The following is a 27862-nucleotide window of genomic DNA, read 5'->3' as shown; positions in this document are numbered from 1 at the left end:
TCTTAGGGACAGGTTTGGTGACAGTGTTAGGTTAATGGTTGGACTTGGTGATCTTGAGGGTCTCTTCCAACCAAAATGATTCCATAGTTTTATGATTGTGTTCTATGATTCTATGCCTTAAGACAGTTTTCCAAGCAAGGTGGGATGAATCACATCCAGAGGTTCCTTTATCACTCCACTGTTTGCAAAAAGAGTCTAAGTAAATAGTTTTGGCCAAAAATCTATGTGCTTTGTGGTTGGGGAGAAGGGTGTCAGAGATTATTATCACCCTAAGTGATTTTGTTGTCATGATAAAGACATGGAATTCCAGGAAACTGCAACAGCTGCATTACTACCTGTGATAAATTGAAAGGGAGAACTTATAAAAGCTTGTATATGAAATTACCAAGAAGCTAGATTTCAATTTGTTCTGAAGACTTTTTTTTCCCCTTTCTCTCATGCCTACAGACCTGCCTTTTTAAAAACATTTTCCAGAAAAATGCGATCAAATATCCTGCTTATCTATACTCACTTATAAAAGCTTTAGGAAAGCACAGGCTGATAATTTCTCTGAATATAAAAGTGGATGAAAAAAAGAGAATGACACACGAAGAATTAAATCAACAGACTGAAAAGTGTTTGGATACCTCCTCGTTTACTCCAAAATGCTAATTGATTTAAAAGAACCTCTACAACTGAACATTTATAAAGTTGTTAAATAGATTTTATTTCAAATCAGGGATTAATTTTGTGAACTGGATTAGAAAGTCTCCTTTGCAAATAGATGTCACTCACTTCTTAAAATTGGATCTATTTGCAGGTGATGGCTAATTAAAAGTAAAGAAAAGCTCTTTGCTGTAGGCAAAAAAAAAAAAAAAAACACCTAATCCATATTGAAAATCAAATTATTCATGACAACACTGCACAGAGTTAAATCACCATGTGATAGTGCTGCAATATGCCCTGTCCTGTAGAGAGCTGAGTTCAAGATCAAACAGGGATTTTGCTTTGTAGACTGATGGAGGTTGGGAGACTGTTGAGATCTAATGAAAACATTTTCCTCTGGGAGGTTTCTGTTCATGTGCAGATGTCTAACACCCACTGTGAGTTAATTCAGAGTGGCATGAAGCAGTAACTGCACATACATAGAGACTTTGTGTTGCTTGGTGAGCACTCGTGGGGGAGCATTGTGAAGGAGGTATCACCTCACTACATTACGGGATATAACAAAGGCTTATCTTAAGAAGAAGAGTAATTGCGTATAAAACTGTGATCTAAAGAAAAAAAAAAGAAAATAGGAAATTCATGGAAAACATTACACAAGGAAAAATAATGCCCATTTAGTACTATAGTATAGATTCCTTGTGCTTCTAAGATGTGGAAAAGACCTATAATGTTGAGACATAGCAATCTGTAAATAAGGTTTCCATAGAAAGAATACTGAGAGTTTACTCAAAGGAAACAAAGTCTTACCAAAGCTGCATGTCTTTTAATGTGGTATAGCAATTTATTCTTACCAACTGTTCAATAAGTCAAAGAAGATAACTAATTTTATAAAGTTAAACTTTGATCTAATAGAATTGCCTAACTCTGCACCACATTCTTAAAATACCAGTAGTCTAAGCTCCATCTATGTTGTGAGGATTTGTACTACCAGTAAAATTAATAGAGCACTAATAGAGTATCAAAGAGCTAGTCTAGCAGACTTTTCAATGCCTTTGAGTCTTTTTGCCACTGTAAAATCCTATTGACGCTATTTGGTCAAAAAGAAGATTAAAACCTGTTAACTAACTTACATTACTGAAGTAAAAACAAAACAAAAACAAAAACCAAACTAAACCAAAACAGAAAAAAAAAAAAAAACCCCACCAAAAAACAGCACACTTCTAGCATACTAGAAGCATTTGTGAAGGTTTTATGAGAGTTATAAATTATGCAGGTCTTGTAACAGAAGACAGCTGTATAGGTATGTACTTCCCATTTTCCTATTCAGCCATTTCCTTGTCCTCAAATGTGGCACTGCACCCCCTGCTCCTGAATGGGCAATGACAAAGTGTAGGCTAGGGCAGGGATGAATGTCAGTGTCCCAGTACCTGGTTAATGTATACTCACAAGTGGCAGCTACACACAGCAGTAGCAAACAGATATACTGCCTGGTTTGTTTCCCTATTTTAGGCTGCTTAATTTCTCTGTTTTAAACAAGTTCAACATTGATTAGGGTCTCTTAGCTCTCTTTTTTCCCTGTTCCCTCCCCTTCTCCCTTATTCCCCATTCTCTTCCCAACTCTTCACTGCCTATACAGCAGGATCAACCCTATTGCAAAGCAGATGTTTCACATACTATGTCTGAACAGGGTAAAAGGACATTGCCCTTCATTCTCCATCATAGAAGGCCATCATTAGATGAGTAAGGCATGATTTTCCCTTGGTGAAGCCATGTTGGTTCTCCCTAATCACCTGTCTCTGTTCTGTGTGCTTCACTGTAACTTTCAGGAGGATCTGTTCCATGATCTTACTGGACATACAGGTAAGGCTGACTGGTTGGTAGCTCTCAGGGTCCTCCTTTATTACCCTTTTTAAAAATGGGTGTAATATTTTCTTTTCTCCAGTCACTGGGGACTTCAGCTGACTGCCATGACTGTTCAAATATGATAGAGAGCAGCTTAATGACTACATCTGCCTTGGGACTACATCACTTGGGACCCTGGGATGCACATTGTCTGGTCCCATGGACTTGTGTACGTTCAGGTTTCTCAGTTCATCTTGAACCTGCCCTTCTCCTATAATGGGAGGCACTTCATTCCTTCAGTCCCTGCCTTGAGATTCAGGGACTTGAGAGATGTGGGAAGAATGATTATCAGCAAAAAGTGAGGCAAAAAAAAAAAAATCTTCATTACCTACTCATGTTACTGTATAACATAGCAGATTACGGAGACATATGTCACATTAACATAAATCAATGGAAGTCTCTGAAATTAAAAGCAAGCTCAACCTCTCTTCTTCGATGTTGTGGTGCATGGACTATACAACAATAATGGAAGGAGATAATTCAGACTATCCAAGTGAATATCTTCCTCCCCTGAACCAGAAGAAATCTACTTCCTTAAATTTTAAATATTTCAGGAATGAGTTTTCAAAATAACCTTGATTTTCACATTAACAAAATAAAACTGGAATTATAATTAAGATCATGTTTATAAAAATCTCAGTTGAAAACCATCTCTTTTCAGTTTCTATCTAGAAGAGGTACAATCATCTCATCATAAAGGTTCTGGGTTCTCACATAGGGACATTCAACTTTCTGAGAATTAATAGTTTTATCTCGTGTTGTGGTTTAACCCTAGCTGGCAGCTAAACACCACACAGCAAATCTCTTGCTCCGCTGATGGGATGGGGGAGAGAATTGGAAGGTTGAAAGTGAGAAAACTTGAGTTAAGATAAAGACAGTTTAATAGGTAAAGCAAAAGTTGTGCATGCAAGCAAAGCAAAACAAGGAATTCATTCACTGCTTCCCATGGGCAGGCAAGTGTTCAGCCATCTCCAGGAAAGCCTTGTTCGGTCACATGTTATGGTTACTTGGGAAGACAAACACAATCACTCCAAAAGTCTCCCACTTCCTCTTCTCCCAGCTTTTATTTGCTGAGCACAATGTCATAAGGTATGGAATATCCCCTTGGTCAGTTTGAGTCAGCTCTTTGTGCACTCCCAGTCCACTTGCTGGTGGGGTGGTGTGAGACGCAGAAAAGGCCTTCACTCTGTGTAAGCACTGCTCAGAAGTAACCAAAACATCCCTGTATTATCAGCACTGTTTCCAGCACAAATCTAAAACACAGACCCATACTTGCTGCTATGAAGAAAATTAACTCAGTCCCAGCCAAAACCAGCACATCTTGACAGTGTGTTTCCCGCATTTAAAATGCAAATAAGACCCTGAGAATAAGAACCAAACTTCAACTGCAAAACACAAAAAAGCAATAGCTTAGAGACATCTAAGCTTCCTTACTCTTCTCAGCAGAGGGCTGATTTGGGTAAATATGTATGTTGATTCAAGTTTGTCACTGGTCTCCACAGCATTGGTCCTCATCATCAGAGAGTGCATCTATTCTTAGCTATTTACCATTCCCCTCTAAGCACCCAAAGAAGTGAAAATGGTCCTCACCTAAAATAAATAAATAAGGTTTTCGTCTTTGCCCTGGCATATTCAGCAATGAAATTATATAGCACTTCAACCAAATATAGGAAATGAGAGCAGCCTGTGTCCCTGTCACTTTGTAGGTCAGAAGAAAAATAGTATTAATAATAGTAAGCTTCCTCCTTTTGGATAGAAAAAAGCAAAAGGGGGATAATAAGCAGTCTAAGGGAGATAACTGGATTGCTTTTTGTCTTGAAGTAATGATTGCCCTTCAATCTCACGTGTAGCCTGGAACAAAACATTTGAGTGTCTATTATCTGGGTTTTTTTGAATTTTTTATTTATTTCAGGTAAGCAAACTTTTACTCAAGATCCAAAATTCTACTGTTGACAAGATCTTAAAAATGCCTTTACTTTTGGGGTGTATCTCTCACCAGCTTTGTATGTGTTCCCTGGCAACTCTATGTAAGAGAATTCAGGACCTGGATAAGATACATCAGCAGTATTTGGTACAGTGCTGGTTCCCCATCCTTAACATGAATAGGACGTTATGACCAGTTATGCGGAGGCAGTCATCTGGTCTTCTGGTATGAACTCTGTTAATGGATGTCCAAGTGAGAATCTGCTAGATCCAATGTCCCTGTACAAACTCAGTGTATTTTACTTGAAGTTTTCAGACTCAAGTTTTCAGCCTTATTAGGTCCTACATTAAATGAGTGTTGCTACAGAAATTGAAGAGACTAGGAAAAAGCATCAAGCAAACCATGGATTTCAATATCATACTGTACCGGGGAAAAAGTGGCTGATTGGAATACACCATATTTTTTTTTTTCTATGTATTCTACATAGTAATTATGGATTTTTGTTAATATACTATTACATGAGTTTTAAGGAAGGACAGTTAACACACCAAGTAACGATCACTTTATTCTCTTGATGAGCATCTGCTTGCCTTGATGTAACTTGGTGCTCTCAAGTTACAACTACGTTTTCACTAGGCCAAGGAGTTTCTTTGGAAAACCAATGTCCTTATAGCTGTACTTTTCAATATCTGGATGGTGTTTTATCATAACCAGTTTTGTAGTGCAAATACATATAGGACACTCATGATAAAAGAAATGGAATTAAAAGAGAGAAAGAATGATTGCTTACAACTACAATTTCTGCATGACCTTGAAAATGGAAGATCATAGAGGATCCAAATATATGGTGCAACATAGAAATGATTTAAAATACTCTTAAAGGAAACAGCTGTAGCAAGATGAGAAGAAAACAGATAATTGACACCAGATGTCCCTCTCAGACAGTGATGAAAGAGTAATTACAGAGGGAGAGATAGCATCCTGCAGAGAGCAGATGAGCTTTACCAGCAGCTCTACAAGAATGCATAGAGACAAATATGACAAGTTTCACCACCTCCTATGACATAAAAAGAGACGTGCAGAAAAATTCTTACCTTATGCACTGAAAAAGAAGATAAAGTCATGAAGCCTTTAAGAGGAAAAATACCTGGGACAGATGGCATCACTAGTGATATCATAAAAGTTGGAGGGAACCCAGTAACCCAGCCAGAAAAGCTAATCAACTTGAACTACAGTGAACGAAGCATCAAAGGACTGGCATTATGCTATAATCACTCTTCTGCATTATAAAAATGCTAAAAATGCTACGAGACATACAGCCTTCTTACAGGCTCCCAGCCATTTCTTATGTCACTGAGCATATTAGCTGAGCAATTGACTTTTGTGACAGCTACGGTTCAACTACCCCAAAATAGAGAAAAATACTTTATAAAGCATATTTCATGTTGGTGTAGTAAACTATGAAATGCATGTCATTTCATGAGGTAGATAATGACTCTCTGACAGACTATCTACATGCCTAAGTAATGATACAGCAATACATGAAAAATAAATTCCCCCAAATCAAACCCTAACAAAATGACATACTGCTCTACATACACTCCTTAGGAAGAGGATGAGAGGGATCATGAACTGTATGTTATAGATGTTAGTCAGAGTGCTTAAAGCTCTACTGGGAAGCTATTACATTGAAGTGATAATGCTGGCTTGAGAATCTACACAGAGGAGAAAATCATGAGCAAATAGTAACCTCTGAATATACATGGACATAATTTCCAAATAAATGTTAATATAGATAGGAATGTTTTCAATCTGTGATTAACACTTTCCCAAATTTACATCTATTATATTTTTTAGAATTTTTAAAGTGACTTTAGACAAAGTCTTCAGAACCTGTCTGATTAGATTTTTTTCAGTACCTGAACTTAAATTACTGTCCTTAATTGCTCATCATTTAATAATATTAATCTTTGATAAACTGATCTGTATTTCAGAGCTACTGAACAATACTGCTCCCTCAATTATATATCTATATCCTGTATTACTTTTTGGATACTGAAGACACCAACTTTTAAATGACCTTTTAGATGACTTTTAAATGGTTTAGGATTTTTTTTCTTGATCTGATTCTAGTTTGGTGATGTTCTATTAATCCAACAAACCAACCAGCAGAATTAGGTTTTTTTAATGACAAAGGTGCTCTTCTGTTTCCTGGGGAATGTTTTAACTAATTGTTTCTAATCAGCTAATGGTTGGAACACAGAAAGGTGAAAGCATGCTAGGGTTTTTTATTACACTATCAAAATACTTCCTGAGGAATTCTAATTAGATACCTCTTTAGTAACACTATATTTCTAAGGTAGTCTAATTATTTGGTAAGAATATTCATTGATGGGACAGTGAGTGAAGAATTTAAATGAAACTTCTGGTTAACTTTCTCGCAGGTTAGGAATATGGGAACTTTCCCCTCATGGAACAGTGGAAACATTATCAAATGACTTGAAGGAATGATTCAGTCATTAATAAGACTGCATTTATGATTAATATAGAAATGTTGGATTCAGAAACAAATCTTCATTGACTGAAGAGAGCCTTATCAGTACAGATCTTTGTTGATCAAGATATAATTTTATCTATTCAATAAGCTTTGGATCAGAGCCATGGTGAAGCACACTGGTTCTTATTATCTCACCTTTTAAAAAGCACTGGTAAAATAATTTGGATGTCAGTCTAATGATTATGCTTTCTTGAACCCTTGTTCTGGTATGTGCTAAAAGGAATTTGTGCAATCAAAAAAAGCTCTATAGTATTGGTGTATTTATGGTTTCCAGCAGTGGAACTATAAGAGGGAAAATGAAAAACCTACAAAAATGTTTGCAATGAAAGCACGAATGTTTCACATAGGGAGCTCATGCTCTTCGAATTGCTCTAGGCTTGGATTTTAAATAAGCAGGTTTCCACTCTTGAATAGCACCATTGAGTGTACTCCATCAAGACAACTGGCAGTCCAAACAAAGAACATTATCAAACACATGTGAAATGGTAATTATGCAACTGTCATTAGTCAAATCAGCAGCTGTTAGAAGAAAACTCTAAGTGACAGATGGAAATATTATTTTTCTTTTCCTTCCTCCATTTCCATTTCCCTCCCTCTCTCTGCCTAGATGAGACCTTTTTTAAACTGGAACTGCCTGGGAAAGTGGGGCATTAAAAATAAAGATGAATAATTTTCTCTTAACTTGTGTTCATCAATGCTTTTAGAATTTGTCCAAAATATGTAAATAATGAACAACATTGCCCTCTGATGGACTCTGATTTGCTCTGTTAAGAGTAAATATGCATGAAATCATTCAATTTCAGGTTTTGTGGGGAGAAACAAAAAATTGTAGTAGAGCCAAGCTGCATTGTTTTGAACAGCTTTTATGTGATTTTATGAAAGGGACTGAAGTCTTCTTGAAGTAAAAATATCTTCTTATATGACTGTCTAGCTAGATTACAATGTATATTTCTTTTTAAATACGTAACTAATTCATTTTTAAGGTAATGATTTCAATGGGAGCAGTTACATTTAAGCATACATTACACTGTCTTGCCAGACCAGGGCCTCATAATAATAACAAAAATTTTCTGTTAGTTACTACATTAGATGGGAGAAATCATGAGACCTGACTAAATCAGTGCCAGAATATTATAACAAATTTAAAGAAAACCTTTTCAAAATTTGTTGTCCCCAAAAGGACTGAAACAGAAACCTCAAAATAGATTTTGAAATGTGGTTTTTGGTGTATTCTTGACCCATTAGAACTATAAACTATCAAAGGAAAAGAAAGAAGTTCAAAATGGCTGATGCCTTTTATAATATGTAGTCCCTTTTCCAAAACCAGTAATCTGCACATAGGCTTCAACAGAATTTTTTTGAAAATTTGACTATACCAAAACTAAATAGTCAAACTGTTAATTATCAGAACTGGTTACCAGTGCTTGAACTTGAGTTGCCCCCGTTACAAAAATCTGTATCAACAGTGGCTGCCACTATAAAGAAGATTTCTGAGTTTCTCCCTTTCTCCCACATACTAATATTGACGTACCCGCTCATAAACTAGGAGCATAAAATGAGAAATTTATTAATTTGCTCTTCAATTATTCACACAGTCTTAAAACTATGGTTACAGAAAGAAGCAAATGATAATCAGCAGATATAATAAGTAGGTAAGAAAATAGTACTTAGATGGAAACTATACTACTGGAAATGTTTATTTTTTATTTAGAGGATACAGCTTTTACATGTAACACACTGAGCTAGGATAGGGTGATCACCTAGCTTACTTCTGAAGTCAGCCTTGCCATTTCCAACATTCACAGAATCAGTGAATATCAGGTTGGAAGGGACCACAAGGATCATCTGGTCCAACTTTTCTTGGCAAAAGCACAGTCTAGACAAGGTAACTCAGCACCCTGTCCAGCCAAATCTTGAAAGTGTCCAATGTGGTGAATCCACCACTTCCCTGGGAAGATATTCCAATGGCTGACTGTTACCCTTGTGAAAGATTTTCCTCTTGTGTCCAATTTGAATCTCCCCAGAAGTAACCTGTAACCTTTACCCCTCATCTTTTCCATGTGACTCCTTGTAAAAATGGAGTCTCCATCTTCTTTGTAGCCACCCTTTAAACACTGGAACATGGTGATAAAGTTTCCAGGTGTGGCCTGACAAACACTGACTAGAGTGGGATAATGACTTTTTTGTCTCTGCTGGTGACTGAACCACTTTCCTGAGTAGCCTGTCCCAATGCTTCAGAACCCTTTCTGTGAAGAATTTTTTCCTAATATCCAATCTGAAGCTTCCCTGGTGCAACCTGAGGCCATTTCCTCTCATCCTATCACTTGCTACGTGGGAGAAGAGACCAACACCCTCCATGCTACAAACCTCCTTTCTAAAACTGACTCAGAAGAGAATGAACTAATGTTTCTTATTTGTATCATACATATTTGGAAAAGTTATGAGCCACACAGAGAAAAGATGAATTGGATGACAAAGATAAAGCAGATTCAGTTCTCCATGCTGGGGAGCTGTGGAAATGTTTAAAAGCAGGACCATCTTCAAGGGGCTTACTGTGAATTTTCATTTTGTTTTGGTCAAGTTTATTAAATATAACATTCTTGGCAAAAATTATATTTTAATTATAATAATTCTTTGCATAAAAGCTCATCATAAAGTCTTTATACTTCTGGATATTTATATGTGGGTAGACATGCAAAAGCACACAAACACAAATTTATATGGAGAATGTTGAAGAGAAAATCTGGTTTTGACTGTTTCTTTTATGTAGCATAATGAAAATAATAACTGTATATTTATTTTTTACATTTATCTTCCCCAGATTAAAATATATATATATATATATATATATATATGTGCATATAGGCAGGGGCATTAGTAGGAATAAGACAGATCAGAATCTCTTTTTCTTCCTGTTTCAACATTTACATATATTTGAGATTTTTCATATATTGACAGATAATTGTTTTTTAGTTGTTTTTAAACATACTCTTTCTGATCCTCTCTTAACAAGTTTTGTGGAAAAGTAACATGAATGTTTATTTATTCCAGTTTTAAAATATCCACAGCATGACTTAGTTTCAGATTACAATAACTGTTTTCTAATATTTCTTTCATATTACTTACTGATATCTAGAACTTGTTTGGTGATGTTTTGTTTTGTTTTGTTTTGTTTTAGGAGCAGAAATCATCTAATGGACTGAAATCAAGAGCTGACACTATTCTAGATATCTAAATTTAATGATAAATCAATTCATTTTTCGAATAGTCATAATAGGATATTCTTTGAGGCAAAAAAAAAAAAGATAAGTACATTACTCAATTTGGGGCATAAAAAAGGAATATATTCCTTTATAAATTATAGGTGTTGCCTCATGTTTTTGTAGATAGATAAATAATCCAGCAAAGTAAATATGTTTTTTAAGATGTTTCTGAATATTTGTTCAAATAATATTTCACAAAACATAACCAATCCCTGTGTTACTGCAGCATGCTTGTGTCTATTCTATTTTTTAATTCATGTTCACAAACTAGTGAAAGAGAAGTAGACCAGTTGCACAGCTTGCCTGAACGTTTCACTGGCTTGATTCATTGTTCTTGGGAGAGGTGTTTTTTATTGATCTTTTTTTTAATTTCAGGCTCAAATAACTGCATAAGATCTCAGTGTCAGGACAGAAACTGGAGCTGATACAATAATCTATCCTCTGCCCTCACCTCAAGTAGTATGAGAATAATATTAAGAAATTGTCATCATTTTGGTTTGTATTATTTCTGTTAGTTTCTTATTTAATTAACTGGAACTTTAACAAAATTTCATTATTAGCTTATTGTCACACATTATTTTTTACATATCTAAGTATAAAACAGCAGTAAGCATCTTCATGAAGATGTAGGTGTCTTGTCAGTGAATCAACTTAGTATTTTGTTTCTCCACTAAAAGATTATATTCCAAATTTCTTACATCTGCCCTTTCATTAATTTATTTTGGATTCAAGTCAGCTTTCTTATGCAGCAAGAGCTGTTTATGCTAGATTTATATTTAGTTCCTTTGATAGCTGAGATATAGAATGCCTAGTAAACCTAACACATGATGGCTGGTTTAGGTCATGGTCTTGTTGCAAAAAACACTCTTTGAATCATTTTTGACAGTTTTATAAGCCTTCTTATATCAAAGCCGTCAATGAAGCACACCTCATTAATTGTGAGAACATCTAACTGCCCTTCATGTACAAGCCTCAAAGTAAGATTTTTCTTTCCTGCAATGGCATTAAGGTGCTTGTCTTTCTAGCAAGTATTACTCCAAAAGCAAATGATTCATACCTTCTGAACAGCTCTCTGAGAGGTAATGTATATCTTATTTTAAAAAAGATTATTAACTTTCCCTATTAAGAAGGAAAACTTGGAAGAAACCTGACAATCTTTCACCAGCTGAAACCTGACAATGTTTCACACAGTCCAGAATGGACCCTGGGGATGTATTTGTCTGTCAAATATAGTGTGCAGGCTTAGCTTCAGAGGGCAAGTCCAAACCTCATCTTTCTGTGGGGACAGGACAACATGGTTGCAGGCCGAAGAGCTGAGGACCCATCCTAGCCACACCAGTTGAGGCTGGGAAGACAGCAGGAGTAGGCCCACTCTCTGTAAATATCCAGGGAAGATAAAGACGTTCAAAGGACTTTGAAGTTCCTTCTGTGTTTTTTGTTTGTTTGTTTGTTTGTTTTGTTTTGTTTGTTTTTTTTTCTGTCACGAGGCTTATCATCACATTAAACTTACCAGTTAAAAAAAGGAAGTATTAATATGTATGTCCTTAATTTGTTTGAAGCAGTCCAATTTGTGCATGCAGATATTGTCTACTAGTATAAAATATGAGCATCATTGCTTCAAGGAACCTTGGAAAATTTGTTTATTAAAGACCAGTTTCAAGTAAGTATGTTCACAATGTTACAATGGAACTGTAAAGAGTGGTAACTTACTCTTGAGGTAATGCAAAACATGCAAGCAATGGGACATATGAAGATGAGAGAAAAAACGAAGGAAGTCTCCTTTTCTAATGTTACTTTTCTGAGTGGACATTTTTCCCCAAACCTGGGGGGTCAAATGTCAATTTGGAGCAATTTTACAGGGGGCATTAAGAGGTCTTGCCTGAAAAACTGGTGTGGCAAGGAAATTTCTCTGCACAACTTGGCATGCAAGTGCAAAGAAGGAGACATTGCATGGCTGCTGTGTCAGATACAGAAAAACAAAGGACTACATCTGTCTCATAAGAACTATTTCAAAAAACCTTGCCTTACTCCTTTCCATTGCTTTTCTCACTCCAACCTAGTCCAGCACTCTTAGCAAATGAATTGTGCTAACATAGTTATCCCCAGGTATTCCTAGAGTTTCCAAACGTATTACATTTCATGTGTCAAGGCAAGTCTTGAGTTTGTACCCAGGCTTCAAAATCTAGATTCACTATAATCAGGTTTAAATGAAGAATACAACTACCCAAACATCTGAAACACCATTATAGTTAGGAAATGAAATAGCAAGGTATCTTAGTGGTGATTGTGGATAGCATTCTTTCTTAAGAACAGATTAAGATTAAGAAGAAATATAGAATCATATAATATTATGTAATATAGTATAAATATAATTTAAGTGGGTTGAGGAAGTTGATAAGAAGATACTATCAGTTTAATCAGGCATTTTTTGAAAGGTTTAAAGTAAAACATGAGCAATAGATTCTCACTGATTTTTAATAAAATAGACAATATCATAAACCCAGAGGAATTGTGGAAAAGCATCTCACACTTTTTAAATGCAACAAAACCCCTCATATTCCTGTAAGTTAAAGTGGATTACATAGAAATAAAAAAAATAGCAACATTAATTACTGAATTTATATATATATATAAACAGAAGACTGGACTTCGTAAATATCAAATAGTGTCCTAAACCATATACAGTGTATGCTAGTTCTCAATAACTATAAATTCAGTGATTATGTTTCGACTAATCTGTTGCTTACCTATATTGTCAGAATAAATAAACAGTAAAACTGCAAACATTTATTAGAATTGGAAAAAATGTGAAAATCTGCTATTTTTTTTATAATGGAGTTGAACTGATTGTACTGCACGTTTTGCTCCTTCATATAGACACCCCAATTCTTTTTGCTTGTAGTTTTCAAGACAGAAGGTAACAGAAAATATTTTTGCCTTTAGCAAAAACATATGCACCAAATCCCACAATTCTTTTTACATCTCGTGGTGGTATAATTGAAACAAAGCTTTTTACATAAAAACATAGTCTAAACATTAGCATTTTCAGTGGAAATGAAAAAGATTCAAGTCTGGTTCAAAAGAGAAGTTCTCTCACTATCACTGAATAAATAAAAGATACAAGAGTTATTGAACATAAAAGTGAAATAAAAGAGAAGGCTAAAGCTGTGGGAAACAAAACACAGTAGGTTAATGTGATGCAGGGCAAAAGATTGCCATTTATAGAAGTTATCTATTGTTTCTTTTTTTATTTGATGAATTTATTTACTGTGATTAATGTAATATAGGGCTTAAAAGCCTTTCCTAACCTTTAAAAAAATGTGACAGGAGTCTATGTCCTTCAGTAGCTATTTTACAACTAATAGAAATAAATTTTACACTGGATTTTGACTGGATGGAAGGCCTGTTTTCCTCCATGCTTTCCAAAAACATCCTGCCAAACACAGAGAAATAGATATCTGGGAGATGTGCTGAGGAGTCACACAAAGCCTGCTTTGCTATGTGCTGTTTTGCTAGGCTTGGAAACATTGACCTACCAGATTGGAGACCTGGCTCCGATGCAAGATGTTGCCAAAAGATACTACAGTTTTGAATGGTCAAAATAGGGAGGGGTGACACTGAGTGCTGAGACCTTTGAGACAATTGCCTCTGTAAGGAAAGGAGATTTTCTGCCTCTGGGCTCACTCTGAGAGGGAAGTTCTCTTAGAAAAAGGTATAACTTGGCTTTGTCCTTGTCACAGTAATTGGGGTTAACTTCTTCTCTAGACAAGCCTGGAAAAACGGTCAGTCTACAGCTGGTAAGCATTTTTACTATTATTATTATTATTATTATTATTATTATTATTATTATTATTATTATTATTATTATTATTATTTTATATCGGTATGTATTCCTTTAAGGAATTAGTTCGTTTTATTCATACTGCAAGAAGAAGATCACCTGGCAGAAAATAAGCCTGCTGCTTCATGAGGGATGCATGGAAAATATGGTGTCCAGATCACACATTCTCAGCCAAAAGGTATTGAGATTAAGGCAGCTTGTGGCTCTTGTAAAACACCAAGTGAAACTTGGGAAGGAAATACAAAATGAAGGCTAGTGCATTCAAAGGATAATGCTATTAAAACAGATATGTTTAGTACTGGAATTATTTTTTTTTTAAATATCTGAGTAGTGTAAATATTTTTATATCTGTGAAGAATATGGTTGTAGTGTCCTACTACTTGAAGGAAAGACTTGCAGTTGTAATAAAACATCATAAGACAAGACAATTTTCTGTTTAACATTATGGAAACATACTATAGAAAATCAAAAGCAGTAGCTCTTCAGAGAATACTTTGCTTGAACTCTGATAGCTTTGCCTCTGTTATGGAGTATTCATCAAATATAAGAATAGAGGAATTTTGTGAAAAGTATTCCTTTCCCCCATAGGTGGCTGTAAATCTATTCAGTTTTAATGGCAGAGAGAAGTGAAATGAACAATTTTGAACTAACAATGAATGCTGGCTTGACATTGTCAAGAGGTTTTCCTTCGGGCTAAAAAACAACACGCAAGCAAGGAATGTTTTTTGTTTGTTTTTTTTTTTTAATTTCCCCTATCTTTTACCAAGATGATTCAAATTAGAAAAATGATCTGTGGTGAGAACAGAGCCCTAGTAACACTCTGAACACTGATTTTTCTATCACCTTCTCTTTCTGATACTCACTTCCAAGTTTCCAGCTATTAAGCAATATCCAATTTGCACTGTCATCCTGGAGTACCCCAACATCTTTACTTGTTTAGAACATAGAATGGAGGTCTAGAGCTATATTAGATTTGCAAAAAGAAACAAATGCTTATGAGTGACAATAGTTTCAGCTCCATCATGATAAACATGAAAACCAGAGATGTTCTTCTCTTAATTCAATGGCTAAATTGGTATATTTTTAATCTGGTGACACATTTCATGGAATACTCATCAAACACCTACTGTTTTTGGACTGCCTGAGAAAAAGGCAAGGTAGATCTATCAATATATGAGATGAAGTAGAATTTGATACTTTAGGTGCTTCACAAACACTTGGCTCATCAAACTCTTAATAAATACGTTAACAGAATTAAGTGAGAAAGTGGTATTCTACATTTAATTACAAACCTGTGCTTTACAGGGTTAGCTTAGTGAAAAATATGAGACCAAAGTATTGATCAGCTAACAGGTAAATGCTCTGTCCCTGTAATGAACACATTGCAGCTTTAAGCCTAGTCTCTTAGAGCCTTCAGGAATGTCTGCAGGTCAGCTTTCAATTACTAATTCAGGCTAGAGGTGGTCAATTGTGTATGTATATATTGAAATGTATTCAGATGAAAAATACATCCAACAGACTGGGATCTGGACATGTTATAGAAGTGCAAGAAACTAACTCAGAGGAATACTGTATTCCTTGTAAATTCTTCACTCTAAGATAGTCAATAGGAAATAGGGCTGCAACAACCGTTGTGCCAATATCACACAAGTGTTGTGCTTAAGATAGGTAATGGTAACTGAACATAGATTATATTTGGTTTTGGTTTTGACTGTTTATAGCTACTGAAAAAAACAGGTATTGACCAAAGCTAGCTAGTTCAAGTAAATTTTAGCAAAAGAAACACCTTTTCCTTTTCATGCTTTTTTGTGTTTCTTCTGTGATTGTTAAATGGTATCTTGTTACTAAACTGAAAGTCAGAAATACCAAAAATTAAATATAGTAGAAGGCTGGAAAAGGATTTAGCAAAATAATTACATTTTTACTTATTCTCCTCCAGGATATTATGTATGATATGAAGTTGCCAGAGAAACTCACATAAACCTTCTTGCAGAGATTAAACTTTCCTGTAGTTTCCACCACAGTAAGTGTAACTACAGTTTATTATGATAATAGCATGTCTAATGCCAGAGCAGATCAGATTGGGATTTTTTATTACTTATATGATATCCTATACTTTCCAGAAGAGTTACTTTTCATAACCAATATGTCATTCACTCTCCCTAATTTGTTTGGAGGAAATGTCTTTCTGCCATTAAAACGCAATTGCCTGCAAGACTGAGAATCTCTATTTTGAAATAAACCAGTTGGAGCTTGTTCTGCCACCTGTGAGTCTCTGTCTCCCCATGTATATTAACATTTAAAGCTTATGTGATGCTCATCATATAATTTTAATGTTTGCATTAACCCTCTTAGATTTCTAATGACACAGGAAAGCAGTATCACTCCTAGTTTCAGTGCTGAAATGGAGAGCTTTCCATCTCATAAGGGCCCCATAGCAAGTCAAGGAGCAGATATTGGTAAAATATTGTTAATATTGTTTCCAATCTACTGCCACTCCTTCAGATGCAACAGCATCCAGTCCTATAAATGTCATAGAGCTGACAGAAACTATTAGGAGCTCTCAAAGCAGCCATTCTTTCTTTCATCTGGTATATCTATAAATCAAATTTATATGAAATCACACAAATCTATCTTGGACATGTCAGCACGTTCTCCAAAGCTTTGAAGTCTCACAAGAGACCAGTTTCACAGATCCCTAATTAGACAATCTGATGGATAAAATTTCACCTTGGTACAGTGCTTGACCTCAGGTTTGGCTAAGTCCAGCAGATCTGTGTTAAAACATTCGATGGACTGGCAACCAATGATATGAGCAGGACCTGATTTCTGGTCAAGGTGGAGTTAAGGGAATTTGAGGTGTTCATTACTTTGCAGTGCCAAGGTACTGATTTGTAGATAATGTCAACAGAGGATATTTAAATATAATTTATTTTCCTTTACTTTAGTTGTCAGCTTTACAAGACAATGGCTAAATTATATCAGATAAAAATAAATTAAATTGCTAATCTATCAAGTGCTTTGGTTCAGTTTGGGATTTGTTTTTGTGTGATACTCATGCTGTCCTTTTTTTCTTATATGTGCTTAGAATATAAAATCATTCCAAGTCTCAAAAAAATATTTATTTTTCCACTTCCTGAGTTGCTGGAATTTTCTCTTCATTTTTATTATTCTAGAAAGCAACAAACTTAGTTTTTACAAGGTCTCTTCTCATAATATTTGTTTAATCTCTGAAGAACGTGACCTTGACCAACAGCAGCAGGTTGGATATTTGGTATCCAAGCTGAGTGCTGACATGATTGTACTTAAACGTAAGAGGATTTTCTCAGTCTTCCTTTTCTTCAGCTCTATACTGTCTTCCTTGTATCTGTAACTATATCGAGCTGACTTTACTATTAAGTTGTTTTGTCCATAGTAGCCGTAAGAAAGCGTTGAAGATTATTTGAGACTGAGTATGTTATATATAAAATGCAAGTAGAAAACACAGGAATGTTTTCATCACATAAATACAGAAATAAAGTTTATGTGTGGCATTCGTCTAGATATTGTGAGTTCAAAGACATATCTGCTTCTTTCTACCTTGCTGGACAATTTAACTAAAGATATCCTCTCTCCCTACAAATCTAAAAAGATGGCATCATTAAGAATAAAATGTTTAATGCTATTATCATCCAAATACCAGAAAGCTGCTTCTGTAACATCAAGATATGTTTAGACATTCTTCTAAATCCACACATATCAGCTATACTCTGTTAAACCCAGCTCCTTTCAATGACAAATGCATGGTTGTTAGAGCATGCAGCATACGGATCTCTCAGTGTGAATATTGTATGTATTTCTGAACAAGAATCGGTAAAGGGCTTTAGGCTTTCTGAAGGTTCTTTCATAAACTGTAAATCTACAGTTTCAAGTCGCAAAGGATATTCAGCCCAAATCCAGGGCATTCAAACCTGAAAAAAATGTTCCTGTGTAATTGGATGACACTTCCCAGTCTCTGAGTTGACTAAATCTCAATTGAAACTTTCAGCTTTCTTCAACGTGTACTCTGTTATAAATAAAGTTAATATTAGTCTCACTCTACTCAGAAGGAACTCCCATAGTACTAGCCTCAGAAAAGTCCATTTCCAAGATCAGTATTTATGGAGAAAAGAGAAAGTGAGAAAGCAAAAAAAGAGGGAGATATATATATATATAATTTTGTTTGTTTGTTTGTTTGTTTGTTTTCTGATTCAGTAGAAACAGAAGTGACAGCAAAGGAAGCACAAGAGTGAAATTAGAATCTCTGCACAAAGGTAGCAGACCACAAGTGATCTTCAGTCTCCTACACAGGCAAGTCGTTCCTAGCAACCCTTTGTAGGTAAACTGAATCAAAACAGAACAGCAGACATTGTGATACAGGATACCGATCATTACAGCTCAGCTTGATCTAGTCTATACTTACAAGAGGGATGGTGCAGACCAGACTGCTTCACCAGATTACATGGAAAAGTAGCACTGATCCTGAGCGTACCCTGTGAGCAAAGTGTATGCTCTCAATCTAGTGTACAGTGACATTAGATTTCAGTTTCATATCCTGTTTAAATCAATGCTACCAAGTTTTCTGAGAATGCAGCAAATTATCTAATTGAGAAAAGGTCCACAAATGATATTGGTTTTGAGTAGAATTTGCTTCTACTGAGATAAAATTGTCAGGATCTTTTTACTAATAACTACAGTGAAAGAAATTAGAAGTCATCAATGTACTAGAAAACTTCAGGGCAGAACTGAACATGTTTTAGCAATGATGTCATGTGTCACATAGTATTAATCTACCATAAAGTGGGTAATCACTACCTACGATACATTTTGAAAAAACATGATTCTCAGCCTTGAGTTGTGAGATGAACATAATACTAAATACATCAGAATTTCCAAGTTGAGTACACATTGATTAATCTACAACAGCAGTGCTATGAGCGTATTTTCATTACCTCTGTCTTATGGATGGAAAAAAAAACCAAAACCAAACAACCCCCGAAGTCAGGAGAGTTAAGTATGTATTGCAAGAGGATAAAGATCTCCAAAAGGCCTGATGACAAAATTACAGAATCATGGACAAAATTCCTGTGATTACCACAGTTTTTAGTTTTGACACCAGAAATGAAAAACTATTGCATACATCCAAGCTACTTATGATGCGTTTTATATACAGAACCAACCCTCTATACACACATAAAATTAAAAAGAAAACCCACAACTCTCAGATAACTTTACATCATTGGTTACATTGCATCAGCTTGTTTATAGGTTTATAGGTTCCTTCCATTAGTTCACTAATTGCATTTTTTTTCAAAGTTCTCAAATCTTGCATATGAAATTGCACCTCTATAACTTGTATGCAAACACAGTTCCTCTCCTGATACTTTGTAATTCCCTTGTCTTCCTGTAGATTTTTCTCTATGAAAAAGTGAACGATCTATTTTTTAAATATAGTCTGAAATTTACGCTGATGCTATGTCACATCTCTGTATTTAGTTTTAGTCATAAACACAAAGTACAAATAAAGTACAAATATACTGTCAGGATGAGTTTAAAAAAAAAAAGAAAAAAAAGAAGACAAGTAAATGTTTAGTGAAATGAAGAGTACAGCTGCATCAATTGCTTGACTACACACCATTTGCACACCATTGTTGTTGGCTGATGCAAAAAACCTCTCAGAAGTGTGTTCAATATTGCAAGAGAGACAAGAGAAAAAATGCCCATTAACATGCTCTCCAGAATATAAATTGATCATACATTTTCTTCTGAGAAACAGGGAAAGAGAAAAAAGTGGTTGAAAATGTCCTAAGTATTTTCTGTCAGTGATGGCCTATGCCCTTTTTGCTAACCTATCTTGCCCTAGTACTTAATTCCATGCTATCTCAATTTGCAACATATAAACTTGCAGAAAATAAATATACCAAGGCCATGATCTCTGGAGGGCTCTCTCTTGACTAGATGACAGTGATGCTTAGGAACATTAATGCTGCTTCCTCCCTCAACCCCATTTTTTCTTTCTCTTCCTTTACCTCTTCACCAATTGTTGGTGTTGAGAGTTCATAAAACTGCAAGATTGCCACTGCAGACATTGAAAACTATGGTCCAGACAAGTGTCTTATGAGTATATAATGAAGGAACTAAATTTGGGTTTCTTTTAGTTGACCTCTGGTGTTTAGATTTTCACGACAGACCTAGGTTACTTTTTTATTTACAGAAAGTGGTACTTCAGAAAATGGCTTTGTACAGTATTTTTGAATTGCGTTGTAATGTTCAAATCTTTTTTTTGTGTGTGTATATCCTTCTGATGTTTTTGTTATTAGAATGGGTGAGTTGAACAGTTTCATTGAAATATTTATGGGAAAATACCATTAAAAAATGCCCAGTCATCTTAAAGCCAGAGCTTCCAAAGCTCTGTCATTGACTGGCAACATCACATCCCCAAAGACAGTGAAGGAAGCTCCATGGCGTTCTCACACGTATTCACCCACACAGCACTAGGGTGAGTCTGAAGTGAGTGTGGAAATGCAATTCTAGGTTACAATCTGTCTTTCCTGAGGACAAGTAGAGGAGATTTGCTTCTCTCCTGGTCATTCCTGGATCCTACCCCATAGGTGACCTGGGTCTCATTCTTTATACTTCTTGCAGGTCACCCACATACTGCATTGGAAAAATCCTGTCGATGACTCTGTATATATGAAGCTTGTTAAAATGAGAGAACCGTCACAGATGTGTGTAGGAAAATTAGAAAACACAAATAACAAACGAATTAACCTCACTGTGATTTAATTATCTTCTTTTCCTCTTCACACAGTACACTGTTTTTCAGCATTTTTCTTTATCTTTTTAGAGCACACTTGGAAAGCAAGAACAAAATATTCTTCTATTGATTAACTGGTAACCAGACAAAATTACCAATAAAAGCTTTTGAAAATATTTTCTGATTTCATACATCTCTGTTCTTGAGATCAGATTTAATATTCCTCAAAAGACCATGTTTTCAGAATCTTGAACAGTTCTTCCATTAAAGAGTCCTTAATATGGCTATTGGATCCCCTCAAGGTGGTTTTATTTGTTCCTAAGAAAATTAAAGTATCCAAAATCAAAGAGAGACCAAAGGCTAAGCTAAGACTTTCAGATTTGCAGTGTGATTGCTGCTTCTGTCTGCCCAAAAAAGGACACAGTGGCAGTAATTTTTCTAATACAGTTTTTTCTTCCTGTGCATCTCTTTCAGATGTGTTAGCTACTACATATGTATAATCTGTTTGCACTCACAATTCTGTTGCCTTCATTTCATCTGTTGCCTTTGTTTCAGGGGAAATTATGATCTGGTGGTGAGTGATTTTCACAGTCTCATGTCTGCTGAAAATACCCTTCCCTGGTTCGATGTGGAGGAATTTACACCAGGGCAGATATAATCTGTAGTATATTAAGCTGAAGTCAGACTTCAGCAACTATTACTGTGCACTGTGTAGTAATTTAAACTGTGGATGATTCATGCAACCATTTTTTCTTGTAAATAAGAGGTATATTTCTTACAATTACATCTGTCAGTAATTTACAGTCATGCACCAATAAACATTTTGATATTCTGAAACAAGAGGAGTAAAATTTGCAGTTTAAGAGCAACCATGCATTTCAAAATAAAAAGCTTAGAGTTAAGGGACCCACTTATGAGTCTTTTGCTAATGCTGAAAAGTACTTATTTCTGGAAGTGAATAGGTCTTCTCAACTGACTAGGTACACAAAGGGGTAGAAGCGATGTTGTTTAAGTAATGTCAGTCTGCCCCTGCAATTTTAAAGGTTTTTATGCTGCTAATGAAGACTAGTGAGTCATGATTTGACAGAAGTCTTTTGCTCTGCAGCTGACACTAACTTGCCAAAAGGCACTTGATTAATTATAGCATTGTAAGCTAATGCATTGTGAGCCCATACCAGGCAAATTACTCTTCACAGAGCACTGACAGTGTGTCTCTCTTCCACCTATGTAATTTATGCTAAGTGTAACAGTCACTGGAAACACATAGCCCCTGAAAATTAAAGCTGCAAAATAACAAACACAAAGCAAGCTAGATTGCAAGCTTGAAACCATTTCTCATGGTCTGTAATTATAATCACATATCAATCCTCCAGGCTAGACCACAGCTAGAAGAAATAACACAGCATTGAAAATCCAGTGCAAAACATCATTATCTGTCACCTAGACTAAAACATATTTTATCCTATCTGATTGCCATTGCTTCTTTTCTCATATATTTGACAAAGACACAATAATGCATACTTTGCAGCAGTCCTTCTATGTTTTAATCTGTGATATGTCTGCCCTAGTTCCCAAAAGCCTTCTACTGCTAGGATTCCACATTTTAAATAAAATGTAATGGTAACTGCTATACTTTCATAGGCAAGAAGATAAGAAGTTTCCATAATTCGGCCTTGAAAAAAATATATATATTATTATGACATCTTATGTCATCTGTTTTTCTAGCTAGCCAGAATGACCTGTCCAATGCAAAAGGGAAGCCAAATGTATTCAAAGCCACTAAAATAATGTTTAAAGCTTCTAGAAACAAAAGAGGATCAGATACCCTTTATTTCACTATTATTATGAAACATTTTTTTTTCTTAGATGGCCTAAGCAGGAGTAGGCTCTTTGGGTGAAGCTAGTGTACTAATGTTTTTTTATAACAAATGACTTCCCTTCATGAAGCACATCTGGATCCAGAGAACCTTATTATTACTAGTCATAGGTAGTAATTTGCTCAGAGCGAAGTATCTGGAATGTGGTAATTGAGTGCGAACAAATTCTGTTTTAGATCGTGGTACAGCCATATAATCACTGGGAATCTAAAGACTTTTCACCAGTTAACTCCTTTATGGTCAAGAGATCCAAATCCTTCTGTAAAAGAAGAGAGGGAAAGAGCAGACAACTAGAAAAAAAATGCTAGATATGCTTTACCAATGAAAGATCGTCTTCTGAGATGACAATACCCAGAAAAAATGTAAAGGATGCAGAGAAGGAAAACATAAAAGCAAAAAAAACCCTCTTGTTTTAGGAAGAAAATGTGTTTTTTTTTCAAAGTCTGGGGATCTGAGAACTGTGGTCTATGCATACATATGATAATAAATTTCGACTGTGCTTTAAGTGAAAATGACTGGCTTAGAAGCAATGTTAGCCTAAGAGCACAAATGGAAAGACAGGTGAGAAATTTTCAGATCACTGAACATAAAAAGAATTCCTTTTTAGATGTTAGATGTGTATTTGGAACAAGTATGGATGTGCTTTTTTGCTGAGCTACATGGCAAACTTTACTTTCAGTATAGTTTTATCAAGGTACATATAAAATTGTGAATGTGGTCTTGTACTGGTCTCACCCACAAGAAGAACTTATTTACTTTTTATTCCTTTTAAGCTGCAGGAACTTCAACAAAGCAAGCAAGGTTTCGTGAAGAAGAGAAAGTAGTCACAGAAATGACAAGTTGAATCTCAGGGAAAAACTGTTTGGTTCACATGCTTTAAATCCAGTCAACATCAAAACTTGATTTCTTGATTTATGAATAGAACATGATTAACAAGCAGTCAAGGAACAATTATTTCAAGATGAATATGTGTGATACAACAGATAAACCACACCACAGGACACTTACAAAATACTAGTAAACACAACTTTATAGTTACCCTCCCAGGACTAATCCCCCCAGGCTCTACTCCCACAGAAAATCCCACTGGTGAGAGCTTTGGATGCTACAGCCAGGCAGAGGGGCTGCCCTCCCATTCCTGCCACACTGGCTGCTATTGCCCAGTCCCTGCTGCTCAGCGGAGAAGGCATGGACAATGCCCACTGCCATGCAGGGCTCCTAGGCCACGTGCACAGCCATCAGGGGATTGTGGGCATTAGAGAAAGATAGGGGAAAGGGCAAGGAGAAGCTCATTTGGAGTGAGAGAGAAACTACTCACTCCCAAAGCAGAGGAGAAACTATAGCCGGGAAAGCATGAGGCAGGAAGTTCCAGTTTTTCATTCATCAATCAGGCTTCTCTATCTGCCACAGGTTTTATTATCATCTGCATCTTTGCCATGAGACATCCCTTGACTCCTTTTGAGTAAAAATATGCAGTGTTCAGGGTGAGTAAAGTTGATAGGAGTTCAGTCTCTGACAGTCAGTCTTTTGGGACAGGATGTAAATGCTTGCCATGTGCATCTGGTAAGAGATACATACTGTCAGCATGTTATTGGCAAATAAATAAAGCAATAATTATTATAATCTCATTACCAATACTCCATGACTATATTAACTTAAAGCAACATTAATTAAAATTACTGTGTAAATTATGAAACTTTAAAACCTGTCTCCTGTGCACCATCATGAAGTAAACAGTTTACAAAGGGAGCATACTCTGATTTGGCAGTTTCATCCTAGATACTGCAGGCAGATGGAGGCAATAGCTATAAAGAATTTTCACAGCCTTTCTTTACAATTACTCTGAAACTTTAGATAACAGTAACAAAAAAAGAAAGGTTCAGAAGCTATCCATATTCATTGAAAGGCTGAGTTCATTCTGTCTCTATGATGTACCTTATGATACATCTTTACAAAACTATCTTTCTACTCAGAAATATCACACCTCTTCTCCACCAAAAAATAAGAAAAATCAAGCTGATAATCTGTCTTTTAAGTTTGTTTATGGTTTTGTTTTTGTTTTTTTTTAATCAACTGATTCTATTTCAATAAGCCAATATGTATGATTGTCTGTTCTGTCCTTGGAAAAACATCCACACATATACCACACATACTTTATATAGTAGAGGAATTTTGATGAAATCAAATACCAAAAAAAAAAGTCTAATAGCTTGTGCACAGTGTCAAAGCAGCAGGGTGTTTGTTGTTTCCATCTGCTGGCTAATACGTTGCAAATACACAGATATATTCTGGATGATTTAAAAAAAGGTATAGATTAAACATGTATATTATGCTACATGTAACAAATGTATTATGAATCCTAATGACAATTGCCATCCTTGTATTTTGCAATTCCTGTTGTTGCATCTGATTCTTCAAAGTGCAGACTATGTCCACTGTTTCTCAATTTGTACAGGTTCTTTGGGGCAAAAAAGCTTTTCTACTTCCTCCCCAAGTCAGATGTTCACATCCAGCCTCACCTTAACTCCATGTCAAATTAATACACAGTCACGCACCATCTTTCTGCAAACTCTTTTCTTCAGGGATGCAATTTTCTTCTGGAGCTCTGAAAGGCACCCAGATCTCAGAGCTGGGTATGAGCGTGATGCTGCAGCTGCAGAGGCAGTGCGATTTAGATGTTGCCTGGTTGCTGCAATATTCAGAATTAAAAGTAGAAAGAATCTCTAAATTTATTTCAGAAAGTGTAACTTTTCTTTATTGATGTTCTAAGAGACCAGCAGACAGTCCATTTAATCACTGAAAATGGATAAAAAAGGGATATTTACCTAGAGACCTCAGCATTACTACAGAAAATTCAAAAGGCTGCAGGTGCACTTCAGTATCCATAATTAAACTGTTTAAAATATACTTTTCTGTTATGTATATAGTATGATTTTCAATGACATCTGGCTGCTTAGAGTTCATGCCTATGTGGGGGAAAACCTACTAAGATTTCATCTCACCTGTAGATTTCATACACATAGACATCTATATACACAAACACATCCCACTAACGTCCTATTCTGTTTGAGAAATAAAATATAATTGGGCACTATAATGAAAATATTTTCACTTAACTATTTTTTATAAAAATTAAAAACAATCAAGCAAACTGATATATCCCAGGAAGTTGCACATCAGCATAATGCCAATTATGGCCAGTCACAGCAAAATAAGAGAGATAAAGTTCACATTTATTACATTTTTTTTTTTGCATATTTTCAGGAGTTTGTTTCTGGCTTAGTAGAGATCATGATAGTAAGCTAATACACTAACATTTCAAGTTTTTATTTCTTAAATGTTTGTTGACTGTTGTTGAAAAGCAAATCTTATAACAAAAAAAATGAAGTTAGGCATAAGAATTTATAATGAATTGCACAATGACAACTTGGCCTGGCAGATTATGCTACTAACTCTCTTTTCCCTACTGCTTCTTTGAAATATAGTTAATAGATTCTGAAATTAAACACTTTCAAAGGAGAGTTCAGGTTTTTAACTGTTGCTTCAGAATTTGAATGAGAGGAAAAAAAAAAGAGGTAAAAGGATCTGTCTGGGTTGCTACGCTACTACTTGTTTTATAGAAATTACAATATAGTCTTGCTTGAGTACTGCAACTCACTTTTATATAAGTAAACAGAATTCTATTTTGTCAGTTTCTGTATTTCATTTAGGATAACATTTATTCCATCTAACAAATTCCGTTTGGATTTTTTGTTTTGTCATGGGACCACAGACTGTTTAAATAGGCTTTCCTCTTTTTTACCCTTTGCTTTTAGTTCTCTTGCCTTCAATCTGGATAAAAATTGCATCTTATTCATTAGTATACTTGTAGTCTTTGGCCATTATTTATTATTCTGATAATTGTTTTGTACTGTTTGTGTATGTCATCAATTCTTTTCACTTGTTCTTCATATAGCAAGTATGATTTCATAGTCCATTCCAGTTTGGAATTATTTTCTGTTCAGAATTGTCTTATCCATTTGTATTTCTCTCTCCACACTGTTATTTACAATGTTGATTGCAAGTAATATGTTTGAAGTCTTTCTATGCCCTGTAAAATTAGAAGATGGAGAACTATTCAAAAAGTGCATTTTCTTGAAAAATATCAGTATCTCAATCTTTAAAAAGCCTGAAAATAAGCTGAACACACAATTTTCATGAAATCATTGACTTGCTGAATTTTGTATAGTTCTGGACATAAACACAAAACTCTAGAGTATGCTCAATAAAATACATTATTCACCGAGTACTTGACAAAACATTTTTTACAGCAGAGAACCTTCAAATCAAATTGCAGTCATTACTTCTGTGTGTTCAGTTAGGACTGCTTAAATATATATTGCATATGTTGTAAAAAATATGTATTGCATTGTATTGTAATATTCCCAGTTCATAATCTTGATTGGCTAATGTAAGAGAAATATAATCCAGAAGGAGACACAAAGCTACTTAATCTTTGGGATGGGTCAAATTGTCAATTTAAAAATTCAACACGAAAGGTAAAATTAGTAGTATTTGTGCATGCTGGTTGCTACTCTTAAGTAGATCAATGACAGTTCAATCTTCGTGGGAAGGGGGAAATGTTGTGTGGTTTGGGTTTTTTTGTTTATTTTGAAAAATTCATCTTTCACTGAGCTGAGTCATCATCCTAAACTAGTAGTTCCCCATGAAACACATGCAAATAAGCATGCATATGGAACACGTTTTGTTATACCACCAGTTTTACTCATTCCCTTATTATGCACTAATTCAGTGTTAGGAACTATTTTAAGAATATTGTGCTATAACCAGAGCTTGCTGTTAGATGTGTCAGTGCCCAGTGTGTATCACCTGACTGGCAAAATCCTTGCTTTCTAATGAAGGTGGGTTTTTTTGAATGATGCAGCTGTATTCCCTGTGCTGGGAAAAATCATCTGTCTATAAGTCAAATCAAAAGAAGTCACAATTTGGGAGGGAGAGTCTATAAATGTCATGGAGAGAGGTGGGGCAGTGTTTAATCTACTGGGTAAAGGTACCTTTTCTGCTTCGAAATTTCAGCA

This window comes from Streptopelia decaocto (genome assembly GCF_964273445.1).
Source record: "Streptopelia decaocto genome assembly, chromosome: 2".
NCBI classification, from domain to species: domain Eukaryota; kingdom Metazoa; phylum Chordata; class Aves; order Columbiformes; family Columbidae; genus Streptopelia; species Streptopelia decaocto.
The sequence above is the reverse complement of the archived record's forward strand: the minus strand, read 5'-3'. Positions refer to the sequence as shown.